Below are 16986 nucleotides of genomic sequence, written 5' to 3' on the forward strand. Positions count from 1 at the left end.
GGCAGGAGTGGGAGGGGGACGTGGAAGCCCCTTCTCATCTGGACTGCTGGGTCTGGTGAGAAGTCATGGGGGCAGAGGTTGAGGGAGGGGAAGGCGAAGGTTCTAGGGTAGATTTCGAGGTGTTATGGTTGGGGGATATCACCCCATTGCGTTTTGGCCAAAAAAGGAGGGAGGAGGCAGCCTGACTGATTTCAGAGTGACCTGAGATTTCCAGGTCGAGGAAGCAAGACCAGGAGCACAACATGGGTACCTTCGTGTGCCCTCCCTCTTGAAACCCTACGGAAGGTGTTGGTGCATTTCCTTCCATTGACAAAACAGGAACTCAAGGTCCCAGGGTTTAGACTGCCCCGGGATCCGCTGCTGGGGCTGGTCCTCTGCCAGGCCCGCCGGGGCGCGGGCGAGCAGGCCCATCCAGATTCCTGGAAAGACCCCGCGGAGGCCGCCCCAGTGCCAAGGAGCCGGATTCCGAGCCCCCTGCGACCGCCGCCTCCAGCACTCCAGGCGCAGAACTTCCGGGAGGGGCCGGCAGGTGGCAGCGTCGCCCAGCGCGGGTGCCCCCGGGAGCCGGGAGGGGCGCGGCCGGGGCTAGTGGGCTGGGGGCGCTGGGCGGGGGCGGGACAGGAGCGGTGCAGCCAGGACCGCAGGAGGGGACGAGAGGGCGATGGAACGTGGGGCGCTGCTCCCTGGCCCGGGGAAGGGGGACCCTGAGAGGCTCAACGTCATGTCCTTGGGCGCCTCCTGCTGTGTCGCCCACCTGTCCTGACCCCTGAAAAACACCCCCGACGTCGGGGACATTTCTTCTCTTTCCTTGTGTCTGCATCTCACCCTTCTCCCTCATCTCTCTCAGTCATGTTCTCTGTCTTACATTTAACCCCTCTGCGTCTCTCACCGTTTCTCCCAGTCTCTTTTTCTGCTTCGGTTTCTCCCCATCTGTCTGCACCCAGTTTCTCCCGAGTTCCCAGCCTTTCCCTCTGTTCTCCTGTCTGTTTCTCCTCTCTGTGTTCACCTCTGTCTGCCTCGGCGGAGGCGTCTGTTTTTCCTCGGTTTCTCTGGTCCCTTCTCCTTGTCCGTGGTTTGGTCCTGCACCCCTAATCTCTCGGTCTGTTTCTTATGCTCTCTCCCTGCTCTCTCTCTCCCTTTCCCTGTCTCTATTTCCCATTACCTCCTCGTCCTTGTCGGCCCTTAAGAAGATAATCTTCCAGTCTCCTGATCCGCGGGGTATTGTGATCTGGCCCCTCTGTATCTGAAGTGACTGTGAGCTTGGAGAAGGGAAGGGGCCGCCCTCTCCCCTCCTCCCCTGCAGGTAGACCTTGGCAGGGGGACCTAGTCCTGAGAGTGCTGGAGCCTCCGCCTCTTGAGTCGTTGCCAACTTGGGCTTCTAGGGTTCTTCTTGTTCCCACCCAGGCCCCACTGCACCAGTAAGGGCTGGGGTCTCTACCCTACACTCCCGGCCATCCTGCCCAGGCCGGGAGCCCTACAGAGGTGTGGCCCTTGTGGGAGAAGAAAATGAGAAAATGGTTGAGTTCAGAGGAGGAAGATACCCCGGGGGGTGATGAGGGTGCTGAAAAGGGCATGAGGGAACTCATGGGACAGATATGGGGGCCAGCAGGGTGGGGATGAGGGAACTAGGCAGGCATCAGTGCCCTGAAGAGGGGCAGGAGGAGGGGGAGGAGGCTGGCATGGCTACTCTCTGGGTCTCTGGCATCAACCTGACCCAGATCTAGGGTTGCTGGACAAGAGACAGGAGGCCTAGGTAAATCCAAATTTCAGATAAACAATGAATAATTTTCTTTTAGTATAATTATGCTCCATGCTATATACATATATATATTTTTATATATATATATATATTTTTTTAGAACCAAGACTGGAGTGGAGTGGTGTGAGCTCACTGCAACCTCCACCTCCCAGATTCAAGCTATTCTCACGCTTCAGCCTCTCAAGTAGCTGGGATTACAGGCATGTGCCACTATGCCCAGCCTGGGCCCAAGCGATATTTGAGACATACTTACGCTAAAATTTACTTTTCTATCTGAAATTCACATTTAACTGGATGTTCTGTATTTTTCTTTGTTAAAACTGGCAACCAGGCCAGGCACAGTGGCTCACGTCTATAACCCCAACACTTTGAGAGGCCGAGGTGGGAAGATCACTTGAGTCCAGGAGTTTGAGACCAATCTGGGTAACATAGCGAGACCCTGTCTCTGCAAACAAATAAAAGAAAAGCAATTAAGCCAGTGTGGTGGCATGTACCTGCAGTCCCAGTTACTCTGGAGGTTGAGTTGGGAGGATCACTTGAGCCTAGGAATTCAAGGCTGCAGAGAGCTGAGATCACACCACTACATTCCAGCCTGGGTGACAGAGCACCACCCTGGCTCTAAAAAGAAAAACAAAACAAAACAAAATCTGGTAATGCTATCCACATCCCTACAATGTCATAGGAACAAACTCCACCCCTACCCCACATCTTCCAATGGAGAAGTGAGGTCCCTAGAACTTGACTCACCAGGCAGAGTCTGAAGGGCTCTCGAGCCCCTTGGCTGGGCCCCCAGGTCCTTCCATGACACCAAAGGCCCTGTGTTCCTTTCTGCAGATGGGGACAAGACTAGGAGCCTGAAGGTGGGTGGCCCCAGGCCAGGCCAAGAACACCAGGGCCTGTTAGCATTCATCATGGCCGCAGGGGCCTAGGATTCTTGGTGGGTGAGATCAGAAGGGGGTGGGAGCACCATGGACCCCCCTAGACTGAGCAGAGAGGGAGGGGCTGTTCTAGAGGAAGGAGGGTCCTGGACAAGGCCAGCATCTTCTGTTCGGTGCGTCATCTGGCACCAGGAGGGCAGTGTATGCAGGAGGAAGGAGGGTCCTGGACAAGGCCAGCATCTTCTGTTCGGTGCGTCATCTGGCACCAGGAGGGCAGTGTATGCAGGTGCTCAGGCATACACGAGCATGGAAACCCAGAGGCCTCATGCAGTCAGCGGCCCCCTAAATTCAATGCCAAATTCCATCTGGGGTTTCCCAAGAGCAGCCACTTCGAAATGTCTTCATAAGCGCTCGCTGGGCCCCCCAGTGCATTCGCTAAAGAATGAGCTGATTGTGCATCCTGCCGGGGCCCAGCTGGAAGGAGGGGCCTCTGAGGCCAGCCGGCCCACTTATGCCCTTCTCAGAGGAGGCAACTGGGGCCCCCGAGGGCGGGAAGGCCAGGTCGCACAGGACAGGAGGGGCTGAGTCAGGATCAGAATGAAGCAGTGGGCCGAGCGCGGTGGCTCAAGCCTGTAATCCCAGCACTTTGGGAGGCCAAGACGAGCGGATCACGAGGTCAGGAGATCGAGACCATCCTGGCTAACACGGTGAAACCCCATCTCTACTAAAAAAAAAAATACAAAAAACTAGCCGGGCAAGGTGGCGGGCGCCTGTAGTCCCAGCTACTCGAGAGGCTGAGGCAGGAGAATGGCGTAAACCCGGGAGGCGGAGCTTGTAGTGAGCTGAGATCCGGCCACTGCACTCCAGCCCGGGCGACAGAGCGAGACTCCGTCTCAAAAAAAAAAAAAGAATGAAGCAGTGCTCGAGACGCCACGCCCAGCGCAGGTGGGACTCACCTCGGGCCTGGGGAGCCCTGCTCCACTGCTCCGGATGGAGGATCACTCAGGGTGGGTGGCCTTGCCCAGCCTGGCTTAGCCCAGCCCAGGGGGCCAGGCCTGGGTGAAGGGGAAGAGACAGGCTGAATTCTGTTTCACTTGGCAGTCCCCCCCACCCCCATACTTTGGTGGACACTAGTATCTGTAATGGCTGATGGCACTGGGCTGGGATCTCTTTTCAAAGCCAGCAGAATGCTGTGCTCTAGCCCGGCTCTGCCTGTAGGGGCAGTATTGTGTTGTGTTAGTCAGTGTGTGCCACTGAATATATTGTGCTGTGTGACCTTAGACGAAAAATGGAACTTCTCTGGGTCTCTCTCAACAGGGAGGAGAGGGAGGAGCTGGATAACAGCACCTCCTTCATCATACAGGCCATGATAAGGATGAAATACGCCGCTCAGTGTCTGGCATTCAGTAATGGCAAATAAATGCTAGCTGTCATTCCTGGCAGAGACAAGGGGCCCACACTTCCTTCTCTGCAGAGTGGGGTGCCAAGGAGTGCAGGGTCTCACTGCTCTCAGACTGCTCACTCCCCTGGACGGGCTGCAGCACCCAGCCCCAGTTTCCCCAGGACACCTTGCTCACTAAACCCCCCTGCTGTCCACTGGGCCCCGCTAAGGGCCAGTCAGGCCTGAGAAGGTGGCGCTAGTGACAGATCCCAGAGGATGCCCAGGTGCCGACCACTCCTGACTGTGGCGCCAGCACTGGAGATGTGATTCCCTCCACTCCCAGTTTGTTCCCCCTTTCTACTCCCGCATGGCCCACTGAGCACTGCCTGGGTCTACTTCACAGAGGAGGCCCGCCTCTCCACATGGGCTGAGAGCCCATGGAGAGCGGAGCTGTGCCTGTCACAGGAGTCCTCTCCCTTTATCCCCACTGCCATTGGCCCCCCGTGCAGCCTGGCTCGTCAGGACTTTCATAGCCACATTCAACAAGGCCTCTAACTTGGTCTCCTCATTGCCAAGGAGGGACAGACCATGTTGGGCATGTCGCTCTCTTGCTCCCTAATCTTCAGAGGCTCACTACTGCCACCTGAATAAAGTCCCATCCCAGAGAGACCTTCAGGGTCCCCCATAACCAGTCCCTACCTGACCCCTACCCCTGCTGTGTTCTCCAACCCCTCCTCTTACTCTTTCTGCTTCTCTCCTTGCCTCTGCCCAGGCAGTTTTTTCCACCTAGTTTCTTCCCCAAATCCCTCCCAGAAACCGAACACATTCTTCCCCATCCTTTAAAGCTCAGCCCAAATGCCACCTCCTCCAGAAAGCCTACCTGGACTTGGATCTTCCTTCAACAAGTGATTGTCTGCTCCCTGCTTGCCCCTACCCAGGCCTCTTCCCTGGGCCTCTCTGACAGCCCTTGGCCGTTTTCCATTGAAGATGTGTGGACATGTCCTAATGCTCCCACCCGGCTGCTGCGGGGGCTGGCCAGCTCTGATTCAGCATGCATTTCCCCCTGGTGCTTTGTTCCAAGTAAACACTGGCTCTGTTGTCATTGAATCCAAGCTGGTTAGGGGCCTTCCTGGGTCAGGGGCCAGATTTCTCCAAGTGGATAGGGAATTCATTTCCAAAGTCCTTGGTGAAGGACTCGTGGATGGGGTGGGAGGAGTCCAGACTGACTGGGCTCCCCACCACACTGGCTGTGTGGTTTGGGGAATCCACCTCTTCTGCTTCCTGCACCCCCTTCAAAGGGTGTGCTCAAATTTGTGACTCCCCGCTCAGCAAGTGAGGACGATGGCTCCCTAGGGATTGAACAGCTCCTAAGGGGGTGTAGCAAAGAATGCTTGGCTTACAGTCCGCCTTCCTGGAGGAGGCAGAGTCCAATAATAGGACTTCTTGGCCATGGGACGGGGACCTCAGTTCCCTTTCCAACATTTTTTTTTTTTTTGGAAATTGAAGCCCACCAGCCCCTTTCCCATTCTTGGGGTGATGGGTATGGGAGTGGAGGAGATCACTTCTGGAGTCAGCTCCAAGTTTGAGCCGTGAACCTGTGGGCCCGGAGGGTGAAGGGAGGGCAAACCACCTGAGAATTAACAGTACAGGGCACTCATTATCCCAATGAGCAGGTTGGAGGGACTCACTGATGCTCACTTTCCTGGAGGCTTAGCAGAGACAAAAACGCCATTTGGGAGCCATTATCTTTCCAAAGTGTAGGTTTCTGGGGTGCAGGCCGGGGTGGAAAGGAAAGCACCTCAAAGAGCCGGGATGGGTGTCGGGTGGGGAGGGTCAGGGGAAGGTTGAGCTGATGAGCTTTGGCTTCCGGGGTGGCAGATGGAGCAGAGCCATGAAGGCTTGGGCAGGAGAGGCTGAGCTAAGACTAGGGCGAGGGTCTTGAGAGCCCCCATGCCTGGCTTCCTTCCTCTGGGGCCCCCTCCTTCAGTCTGCAGCCCCAGTCTGACACCTACCCTCACTGTCTACCTGAGACCAGATCCTGTAACCAGAGGGAAGAAAGGAATTTGGGATCCTTGCTTTCTAGCTCTGTTCTTGTTGGCTCCTGAAAAGAGGGTTCTACTGTACCCTGTTTGTGGGTTCCTTTGTTTCTGACCCAAATGTTACTGGGGCTGTAGTTAGACCTAGAAGAACTTTTCAGATCCAAAGGAGCTGCGGATTCAGGACAGCCATGAGAAGGAGAGCCCTTTCATGGTCTGGGGGCTCAGACTAGAGTGGGGCACAGGCACAGCCTGAGAAGACCCCTGAAGCTGTAAAGGCAGAGAATGAGTGTGAGCAGTGGGGAGGGATTCAGGCAGGCAGAGATCACATCCTTCCTCAAATCGTAGCTCCTCTAAGCAGCCACATCATCTGGCTCCCAGCTGAAGACAGACTTGGCTTTGGTTGTGTGGGAGCTGCATGTGTGCATGTATGTATATTATGTGCACGTGTGTGCATGCAGAGCATCCCAGCCTCCTGTGTTGATTGGCAGCTCCCACTTACACCCCTTACCCCACTGCCAGTGCCTGGCTTCCTTATCGCCGGGCCAGCCTTTAGGGGGCTGGCTTCAGGATCCCCTCACCCCAGTGGCCCTGTTAGCACCTCCTCTCTCCCTTGTTAGCGCCTCACAACCCCTCTTCCTCCTCCAGCCCCAGCTGTTCCCCCAGAGAGAGGCCCTGTGGCTTGCAGCCCAGTTCTTGCATTCTGATTCCACTTCAGCTTCTACTTTTCGAAGCTTGGTTTTTCTCCCAAACCCTAACCCCCTGCCCTCTCCGTTTCCCTCTTGTCCATGTGGAGGGGTCTTTTGCAGGACATCAGAGCCTGGGGGAGGAAGCTGGCTCCCCCCACAACTGAGCACAACTTCTCTTCCAGGCTGGGGCTGAAAGGCTGGCGCACAAAGTGAGCCCCTCCCCATCAGCCTTCCCTGCCTGGAGGGTGGGGAGGGGGCAGTTTGGGAGGGACCCCTGTACTGGGGGCTAAAGCTAAATCTGGTGCCAACTCTGCCCCCTCCTGGGGGCAAAACCCCACTCTGTGGCAGCACTGAACGGGTGGGGTGAGGGGGCAGGGCCTCTGGGTAGAAATGTCCTCTTCTGCCCGTCGCCTCCAGGCAGCTGTGCCCAGCCTGAGCCTGGGTTGCCGAGTGGGACAGGGTGGTCCTGTGCCTGGAGTCAGGTTGTCAGGCCTCCAGGATTGTAGGTTTCCTCTACGGAAGGGCCCCTTCCATGCGGGCTTTGATGTGTCTGCGAGGTTCGTGGAGGATGTTTGGCTTCAGGGCCCAGTGCCAGGATAAACTCCCTCTGCCTGCTGGGCCAAACCACTGCCTCCTCCCCGCCCGGCTCTCCTGCCTCCCCAGCCTTGGGCCTGGCCTCCTCCAAGGCCAGCACTGCCCTGCCTGCTTACTGCGGTGGGCACCAAGATGCCACTGTTACTGCTACTGGGGAGAGGCCTGTGGGCAATCCTGGTTCCCAAGGCTGGCCCGGGGGTGCCTGCTGCTAGGTGACCGAGGTCCTGCTCCAGGTGGGGGATGCTGGACCCCAACTGCTAGCAGGGATGGGGATGAGATGGAGCAGGGGGGAGGGGGTGTCTACGTGGAGCTGCTTGCACAGGCTTCAGCTCTTCCAGATGTGCAGAGGTTCCAGATGTGGGGATGATTCAACCCAGAATGGGGAGGGGTGGGCGGTGCATGGGGAGATGGTGAGCAGGGGGATGTGAGGCCCTGAGCAGCTGCCAGCTGCTGCCTCCTGTCCTCCGGAACCTGCAGCCCCTCAAAACCCCAAAGGCAGGCAAAATGGTATTTAATAGCTGCTGGGAGCTGCCCAGATATGTGGCCTCAAGTGTCCCACCATATGTGCTGGGAAAGAGACCTCAGGGCCAGGGGCTCAGCTAGGAGAGAGAGAAAGGGAGAAAGTGGAAGGCAGGCAGAGGAGGGTAGAAGGCAGGCAGAGGAGGTTGGACGAGAGTGGGAGGGAGGACGGAGAGTGGGAGGGGCAGGGAGAAGCCCAGGACTAAAATGGTGCCCCCTACTTGGGCCCACTTTCAAGTGTGTCACTGGGAGAAGAGTGTATTGGTTCAGAGGACTGTGTGTGTGTGTGTGTATGTGTGGGTGCACGTGTGTGCAAGCAAATGTGACCTCGCTGCTGGAGTGGAGGTTACACGGGTGGGGAAGGAGCTGTGTTGGGTGAGCACTGTGTGTCTGGTGTCAGCTGTGTTGGTGAGCTGGGTGCTGAATGATGATGTGCATGTTGGGTGTGGCAGGGTGCAAGAGCATGTTCTATACCATCTGTGTGATAGAGAAGGACTGTGGGGACAGCGACTATGTGGTGATGGGCTGTGGCGGGGAAAGAGTGTATGTTTATGCCAAGTTACATGTGCCCTTGGAGGCAGAAGGTGGGTCCCACAAACCTGGGGAGTTGAGTGCCATCTGGGCCTACCAGACCAGGACCCCAAAGACCTGGGGCTTCCTTCAGCCTCCTCTGGGGAGCCCTGGGGACCAGTGTCCAGCATCCTGGAGCTGTGGTTTCTCCTGCTGGGCCCTGGGCCATATGGTCTCCCTTGCAGGGCAGCTGGGAGACTCCTGAGCTTCAGAGGCTGGCACCCTGCAAACTGCAGTGCAGGGTGTGCAGCGGGCAAGGTGCTTCCCTCCCCACCCTGGAGAGCTGCTGTCCTGGCCTCCTCTCTGGCCTGCAGGGGGGTCTGCTGGCAGGGCCACCAGCTGCTCCCTGGAGAGGCCCACCTGTGCCAGCCACCCTTGCCAGGGTAAACAGGGCACTAAGTGTCTGGGCTGGTGCCTGCCTCAGGCTGGGCACTGCTTCTCCACACAGGGCTCAGCTCCCAGTTGCGGCTTGGGTTGCCTCCTCCAGCTAAATGACAGGCCTGATGCCCCAGGCCCCATAAACAGTGTTTTCTTGGGAGGTGGGGGTCATGGAGCTGCTGAGCAGACAGATAATCAAGTTGGACTGGGAAGACAGCATGTTGCCTCCTCTAAGGTGGGGAAGGCTTTGGTGACCCTCTCCCACTGCTGCGGGATCCTTGCCCCTCTTGGGTGACACTGGTTGAATCCTCTGTTATTTGCCCAACACACACATACACACTCACACTCACACACCACCAGCCCTCCGCACCAGGTTCTCAGCATCAATTTACTTGTGAGTGCAAACAAGCGGTGGCTGGGATCTGGTCAGCCGGTCCTGTGCTGTGTGTCCCCTCTGTTCACAATCCAAGGCTGAAGCCCGCAAAGATTGAGCCACATCTCTAAATCACCACATGACGGTGTGCACTTGGATGTGTACCTGGCCCTCCAGACACTGCGATGCTGCCACCCAGCCCTGCCCCATTCCCTGGACATCACTGTGGCTGGCTCTTTCTCGGTCCACCTCCTTGCCGCCCCCTCCACCCTCCCCTCCCTGTATCTGACTCAGAGTGAGAGGAGCCTCTGATTCCTCAGCCCTGCCTCTGACACCCCTCCAGGCTCCTACCCCCAGGGCAACCTCACAGGGAGGAGGAGCCCTAGCTCCAACCCCCTGAAGTAAAGCCCCCTCGAGGGGATGTGAGGAGTGGGCAGGTAGAGGCTGGACCTGGGAGAGCCAGGTCTGCAGGCCGAAGAACAGGCTTCCGGGGAGGGCACTGAGCAGGGGCCAGGCTGCCTGAAATAGAGGGGTGTGCAAGGGATGGCAGAGAGCAGGAGGACGCTCTGCCGACACCTGAGCCCGCCAGCAGCCAGGGAGCAGACCTCCGGGCCCAGCCACCCACTGCTGGTCCTGAGGAGGGAGGCAGTGGAGGAGTAGGAAGGTGTCCTCCTGGGCAGCCGGCAGGCCAGAGGCCCTGCCCCCACTTCACTGTGCTGGGGCTCAGAGCAGGGAGAGCGGGCCCTGTGGGTAGGAAGGGGGTGCTGCCATCCTGGGGCTCTGGAAGTGCCCCCTCCCCACTCTCCCTCCCTCTGTCCTTGCCCACTTCTGTTTCTGTCTCTGTCCTTTGCTCTGCCGCTTCTCTGTGTGTGCTTGTCTTTCTCTATCTCCCACTCTCTTCTCCTTTTTCTCCTCTCCTGCAGTTTCCCTCCCCTCTCTCTTTTCCCCCAAGGGGAGCAGATCCAGTATCTGGGGCCAGCTTCCCAGAATGGAAGGTGGCTTTGTCCAGGGAGAGGGAGGCCCCTGACCCAAGCCCGTGGTCTCAAAACAGCCACATCCGCCGCCCCACTTCTTTGCCCAGACCCTCCTACAGGACCTCTCTGTGTCTGGGAGTCCTTGAAGCCAGAGCCTACTCTGCCTTGCCAGGTGGTATGGGAGCCCCAGTGCCCCCATATTCAGAACTGCTTGTCTCAGCAACGGGGATGAAAGCAGATCTCTCTCTCTCCTCTCTCTCTCTCTCTCTTTCTTTCTCTCTGTCTCTCTCATCCCCAAGAAGGCAATGCTCTGGGTGGCTGAGAGGCTGGAGTCTGAGCCCCATCGCTGGGTGACCAGCTACCTCGTGTGCCCAGGACAGTTCAGATCTATGCCATTGCCTGGATGTAACTGCTACGAGCACCCCACAGTATCCTAGTTTGGACTAGAAATTATATCCCCCATGGCCAGTCAGACCCTGGCAAAGCTCACAGCCTCTCTTATGCCCTTTATCCTCCTAGGAAAGCTATATAGCCTGCTTTGGCCTCACTCAAGGACAACAGGGCCAGAGAGCGAACAGGGGAGCAGGAGCTGTATAAATAGCCTATTTTGCTATTTGGGGGAGCCCCCCCAGCATGGTGTCGGGCGGGTCTGCTTGCTGGAGAGGGAAGAAGGAGAACTGTGGTTGCCCCCAAGCAGCATGTAATTTAGGATTTATTTTGGGGCACTCTCTCTAGCTCGGGGTGGAGCTGAAGTTAATTTAAAGGTTTAATAGGGTCGAGGACTGGATGGGGAGGAGGAGAGGGAAGCCCTCCCACATTTGGCCTGGCTGGGAAGGGAGTCCTTCCCCCGTTGCCTGCCAACTTCTATGCCTGGGTCCGTTCCTGGGAGGTTTCTAGGACACCTCAGCTGTTGTTCCCAGATGCTCCATGCCTCTCCCTGAGCCTCAGGGTGCTTCCAGCCCAATGGAGAAGCTGGTTCTACCTTTGTCTGATGGAGGGGGCACAGGCTCTGCCCTCAGGGTGCCCTCAGTCTGAGGGGAGACAGGACACAAGCCCAGCCTTCAGGGCGGCCAGTCATGATGGCAGCCCCCACCATGATATTAATTTTTAGTTTTTACTTGTTCCTGACTCTATATCTGTGTCTCTTACTGGAACTTAAGATCCGTGACAGCAGGGACTTCTAGCTGCCTCTCACAGCATCTTCGGCACTTGCCTAGCACCAAGCGGGCAATATTTCATGAATGAATGAATGAATGAATGAATGGACTGGGAAACAGCATCAGATCTGAAAGCCACACGTCAAGAGGTAGCAGTGGACAAACTCTAAAGTTCTTCCACATTCCAGCCTGTGTGATGTGGCCCTCCACCTTGCCGCCTCCCACCCCTCTGGCCACACTCTTCAGCCACCAGCTGCTATGAGTACTGGCTGCCCCAGTGTCAGCCCCAGTTCCCACCTCCACCCCTTTCCTCACTACACTCCCTCCTCCTGCAACTGCTTTTGCTCCCATTGCCACATGACTTAATCCTGCCAGTCCTTCAAGGCCCTACACAGAGTCACCTCCAGGAAGCCTGCTCAGGTCCCTCCACTGGATCTAAATGTCCATAGCTTTTTCTCTGGGCCTCTTCTCTCACTCTGTCTGCATAGGCCTGCTGGGGTCATGGCTTCTCTCCATTTTAGGCCATAAGGCCCTGGAAGCCAGGATTGCCTACAGTTGCCCTGGAGGCCAGTACCTTGAGGGGGCTCAATTGGAGGAAGTGTGAGCTGCCCAGTAGGCAGGTGGTCATGTGTGCTCCTCTCTGCCCCAGCTTCTGGAAGTGCTGGAGGTGGGAACTGGGGCTGACACCAGGGCAGCCAGTGCTCTATGGTGAAAGGTGTACGTGGTGGTTTTTGGGGTGTGGGGGGTGATTTCAGAAGCCAGGGAGGGGCCGGGCACGGTGGCTCATGCTTGTAATCCCAGCACTTTGGGAGGCTGAGGCAGGTGGATCATGAGGTCAGGAGATCGAGACCATCCTGGCTAACATGGTGAAACCTTGTCTCTACTAAAAATACAAAAAATTAGCCAGGTGTGGTGGCAGGCGCCTACAGTCCCAGCTACTCGGGAGGCTGAGGCAGGAGAATGGCGTGAGCCCAGGAGGTGGAGCTTGCAGTGAGCCGAGATAGCGCCTCGGCATTCTAGCCTGGGCGACAGAGCAAGACTCCGTCTCAAAAAAAAAAAAAAAAAAAAAAAAGAGAATCCAGGGAGGGCAACCAGGACCCCAGCTGGGTAGGGGTAGCACGAAGTTTCCCTTAGAAAGATGTCGAGCCTTCTGGTCTGAGAGACGAGGAGGAGATCAAGAGGAAGAGTACTATAGGAGAAAGCCCAGGGGAGGGGGCGTAGAGGGGTGGGCAAAGGTTGGGGGACAGACAGAAGGAAAGACTGGGGGACAGGGAGAAGCCTCTGGGTCCCTTGAACACATGTCCCTTCTTGGGCCTCACCTGCTTCATCTCTAGCCATTGGCACTGTTGGCTGTGCCTTGTCTAAGACCTCCTACTGTGAGGCTTCAGGGGCTCTGGCTACTCATTCTCTGGCCTCTTTGCAGGCTGTGCCAGCTTCCTCTCTCTCCACCTTCTCCAGGGCACCGCCATGCATCCAGCCATCTCATGGGCACCTCCACTTGGATGCTCTGCAGGTGTACCAAATGCAAGTGCAGCAGCAAACTCCTACCCAGATGGTCAAACTGAAACCTGGGGCTTTCAGATCTGGTGCTGTTTCCCAGTTCGTTCATTCATTCATTCGTTCATTCATTCATTCATTCATTCATCCATCCATTCATTCCTTCATTCATCCATCCATCCATCCATCCATCCATCCATCCATTCATTCATTCATTCATTCATCAGAAGCCCAGGAGCCAGCCTGAGCAGATCACTGGCCCCCATCCTTCTGCCCATCAGTCACCAAGTCCTCTGGCGTCTGCCTTTTAAATCTCTTATCAGTCTGGCCACCTCTTTCCACCTGGCTGCCACTGTCCTGGGCCTGGCCACCATCACCTCTCACCTGGGCCTCCGTGGCAGCCTTCTAAGAGGCCACCCCACCTCCGTTCTGAGCATCTTCCAACTCATCCTCCACAGCCTGCCCAGAAATCTTCCTAAGATGCACCCTAACAGCTTGCGCAGCTCCCGGGGTCCTGGCTGCTCACTCCAGACCTGATGCTCCTGTGGCCCTGCCCTAGGCACTCTGTCACCTCTGGGCCTTGCAGATGCTGCTCCCTCCACCCTCCATGCTCTTTCTCCTGGGCTCCTGCTGGTCACCCCTCACTCTGGGAAGCCTTCTCTATGCTCTTCACACCCGAGGTTGGGTCAGGAGTCCCCTTCCAGGAGCTGCTGTCACCTTAATCTCCCCCGTCACAGCACCCAGCATGGTAAATAGGACTTCCCCCTCTTCATCTGGAAGTTCCACTGCAGCAGTGGTCATAGCAAGGCCTGAGGCAGAGTTTGCTGATGGAACGTGCATTCAGGAAGACTGGGAGGGCAAGAGAGAAGAAAACTGAGGGCTTCCTTGAGGGGCTGGGCCTCTAAGGCAGTGCAGTCGGGAAGCTCCCAGGGGACGGAGAGGAAGCCTCAGTTGGGGTGGTTGGGGTGCTGGCGCTGGACTCACAGTCAAGGTTGCCCTGTGCCTGCACTATCCATGGAGGCAGCCCCCACCCTCACGTAGGCTGCTTGTCCTGTGGAGGTTTTCCTCCCCAGGAGACGGAGAGAGTCGACAGGACTCCCACTGTAGGCCTTGGAGGGGAAGAAGGCCTCTGCATCCCGGGGTGGGCCAAGGCTGTCTGCCAGCACCCAGCACCCACTGGCATCTTCCGCAGCAGCCTTGGGTCTGCACAAACTGGTTACAAACACATATGACTGCATCTCACTCCAGTCCACAGCCATGCCAAGGAGAAGGATGCTACTCCCTGGGGCCTGCCTGCAGACAGCCCCACTGATCTTCCTTAAGGATTTGTTTTCTACCTTGAACATTCACAGGCATTTTACTTCCTACCCCATGCTACGTCCTTGTATGTTTTAGTATCAAAATAATGCTTTCCATCACTTACCATTGGAAAAAAACGGACACTCAAAGAGATGAGGCAAATTATCAGGCCTGAGCTATTCTTGCCCCAGCTAAGTCATCCATAGAATGGGCTGGTGAGCCTGCCATTGCCTCGCCTTAGGACGGTGGCCACCATTAAATGGAGCAGTGGGTGTGAAGACTAATGATTTGCATATGGAACTTGAGGTGTCGACCCAGCTGCCTGGGGGCTGGGCCCTCTCCAGGCCCCTCTGAGACTGGAGAAGCTGGAGGGAGCCTGAGGCCGACACCCCCAGCATGGCCCCCACCCAGATTGCCCCCCGCCCCGAGCAGGCCGGGAACTGGGGGTCCAGGCAGCGGCTGCCCCCTCCCAGGCTAGAGGAAAGGGTGAGCTCACCCCCTGGCCCAGGCGGAGCGAGGGGGGTAGGAGACATCATTAAAATGCCAGAGGTTAGGAGGTGAAGTTACAATGGAAAGAATGAAGCCCCAGCCCTGCTGCCGCTGCTTCTCCCACCCCGCTCCCTTTGCCAAGCCCACATTTGATTTTTATTTCGGGAGCCGCCAGCGCAGCACTTGGGAGGGAGTAGAGAAACCTCACTCCGGCTTGCCTTGCCACGTCTGGAGCTGGGGCCATGGAGTGGGGAGGGGGCTCTTGGGGCCCAGAGGAAGAGCCCAGAGGCCTCCACCCCAGGACTCAATGTCCCCAGGGATCAGGCGCCAGGGAAGGGTGGCGCTTGGGGCAGCGAGTGGGCTTGGGAGGCCAGGAAGAGAGACCTCGAAACAATGAAGGCATTCCTCGATGTTTGCATCGGCCTTTGCGCCTTCACTTTACTCTGGAGGCTGACCCCGGCCTCTTTCCCACTCCCAGGGCTAACTCCGCCTGCCCCCAACACTGGAGACTTTTGGTGCCCACTGACATGTGCATGTTTGTGAAAGGGTTTGCTGTGTGGCCCTGGGGAAGTTACTCCCCCTCTCTGGACCTCCGTCTTCTCCTCTGTGAAATGGGCAGGTTGGCAAGATTAGCAGGTTCAAACTGGGCTCTGCAGAGGTGTTGGCGGCCTGGGCCCTGCCCTCTCCTGGCCACCCTCTCCTGAGCACATCTCTTATCTGCCCCTTCTAGGGACTCGGGAGGTGGAGGCAGCAGTTGGCCCATCCCCTGAAGAGTGCTGAGCCCCCGCCGCCCCCCTGCAGACGGGAGCTGCTGGGGCCAACTCACATTTTCCTGCTCTCGGCTTTCTCCTCTGCCCATAATGCGCTCCAGATGGTCTCTCCATTGGAGAGCCGAGGCAGCGGATTCCAGAGGGAAAGAGGTTGGGCTCCTCTTTCCACCGGGATGGAGAGGGCTGGGGTGAGGGCCCTCTGAAAAAACGGGGTGGGGGTGGGTCCAACTCCACAAGAGGAGGGTTGGTGGAGGGATCTCCTGAGGCACTCCACTGTGCCACACAGCCCAAAGATGGCCTGGGTTCCCTGTGGGGCAGCCCCACCCAGGAGCTGTTCAGGGGCTCCTGGGCCCTGGGGTGGAGGGGAAAAAGGCCTGCTTTTTCCAGTGTTTGGAAAAGAGCCAGACACAACTGGGTTCAAATCCCAGCCCTGCCACGTAGAGGCTGTGTAGCCCCTTGAGTGAGGCACCTGACTTCATGGAACCTCAAGTCCCTCACCTGTAAAATGGGATGGGGCCAGGTGTGGTGGCTCACCCCTGTAATCCCAGCACTTTGGGAGGCCGAGGTGGGTGGATCACTTGAGGCCAGGAATTTGAAACTAGCCTGGACGACATAATGAGACCCTTCTTCACAAAAATAAATGAGCTAGATGTGGTAGCTTGTGCCTGTGGTCTTAGCTACTTGGGAGGCTGAGGCAGGAGGATTGCTTGAGCCTAGGAGTTAGAGGGTGCCTTGAATTATGACTGCGCCACTGCACTGGAGCCTGGGCAACAGAGCAAAACACGTGTATTAAAAAAAATTTTTTTTAATGGGATGGCTAATACTGACCTTGGGGTGTCTGTGAGGGCCACATGAGATGATGTACAAAAAAGGTTTCTCATGTCCCTGGATGTTCAGGAAATATCCAGCAGCTGCCTGTGGAAACCTCCCCTCCTAGCACACAGCTCACCTCCCACTTAGGCCAAGTCTGAATGCTGAGAAAGCCTGTCACAGGTCTGACTCAGCCCCCTCCTGCTGCAACTTGACAGCGCTTTCTTGGAGGACCCTCGGGGGATTTTAAATCACCCTTGGGAGGCTGCTCTAGAGACAGGCCCAGGGAGGGAGGGTGTTACAAGCCTGAAGCTGAACCCAAGCCCAGTCTGACCTCCTCCCTGGACTGGCCCCTCCACCTCAGCTGAGGCAGGACTTCCCACTGGGCCTGGAGAGCCACGTCGAAGCAAGGGGGCTGGGAGGGGGGTGTGAGCAGGGGGCAGCCTCTCCCCAGCCAGGCCCCGCCTGCCCCTGGACTTCCCTGCCAGGACGGCCTCCCAGCCACGCTCACCCTCTCCGCCTCAGCAGTACCAGGGGGAGAGCTTCGATTTTTCCACCAGAGGAGCCAAGAGCAAATGAGAAACAAATCCAGTCTGACTGCCTGTCCCGCTGCCTGCCCCTGCAGTGCATGGAGGGAGGGGAGAGTGAGCCCCCAGCCCCTTCCCTGCCTCCATTCCTAGGCATCAGCACCCAGAGGGGAAGGTGTCAGCCCCCGGGTTGGGGGGCGGGCAGCGGGTGCGGGACCTCACTGTCCCACACCCACCATGAGGCGGAAAGTCTGGGGCCTGGGCTTATTGCTCCCCACCCCAGCCT

The sequence above is a fragment of the Papio anubis genome, chromosome 17 (genome assembly GCF_008728515.1).
Source record: "Papio anubis isolate 15944 chromosome 17, Panubis1.0, whole genome shotgun sequence".
Lineage (NCBI taxonomy): Eukaryota > Metazoa > Chordata > Mammalia > Primates > Cercopithecidae > Papio > Papio anubis.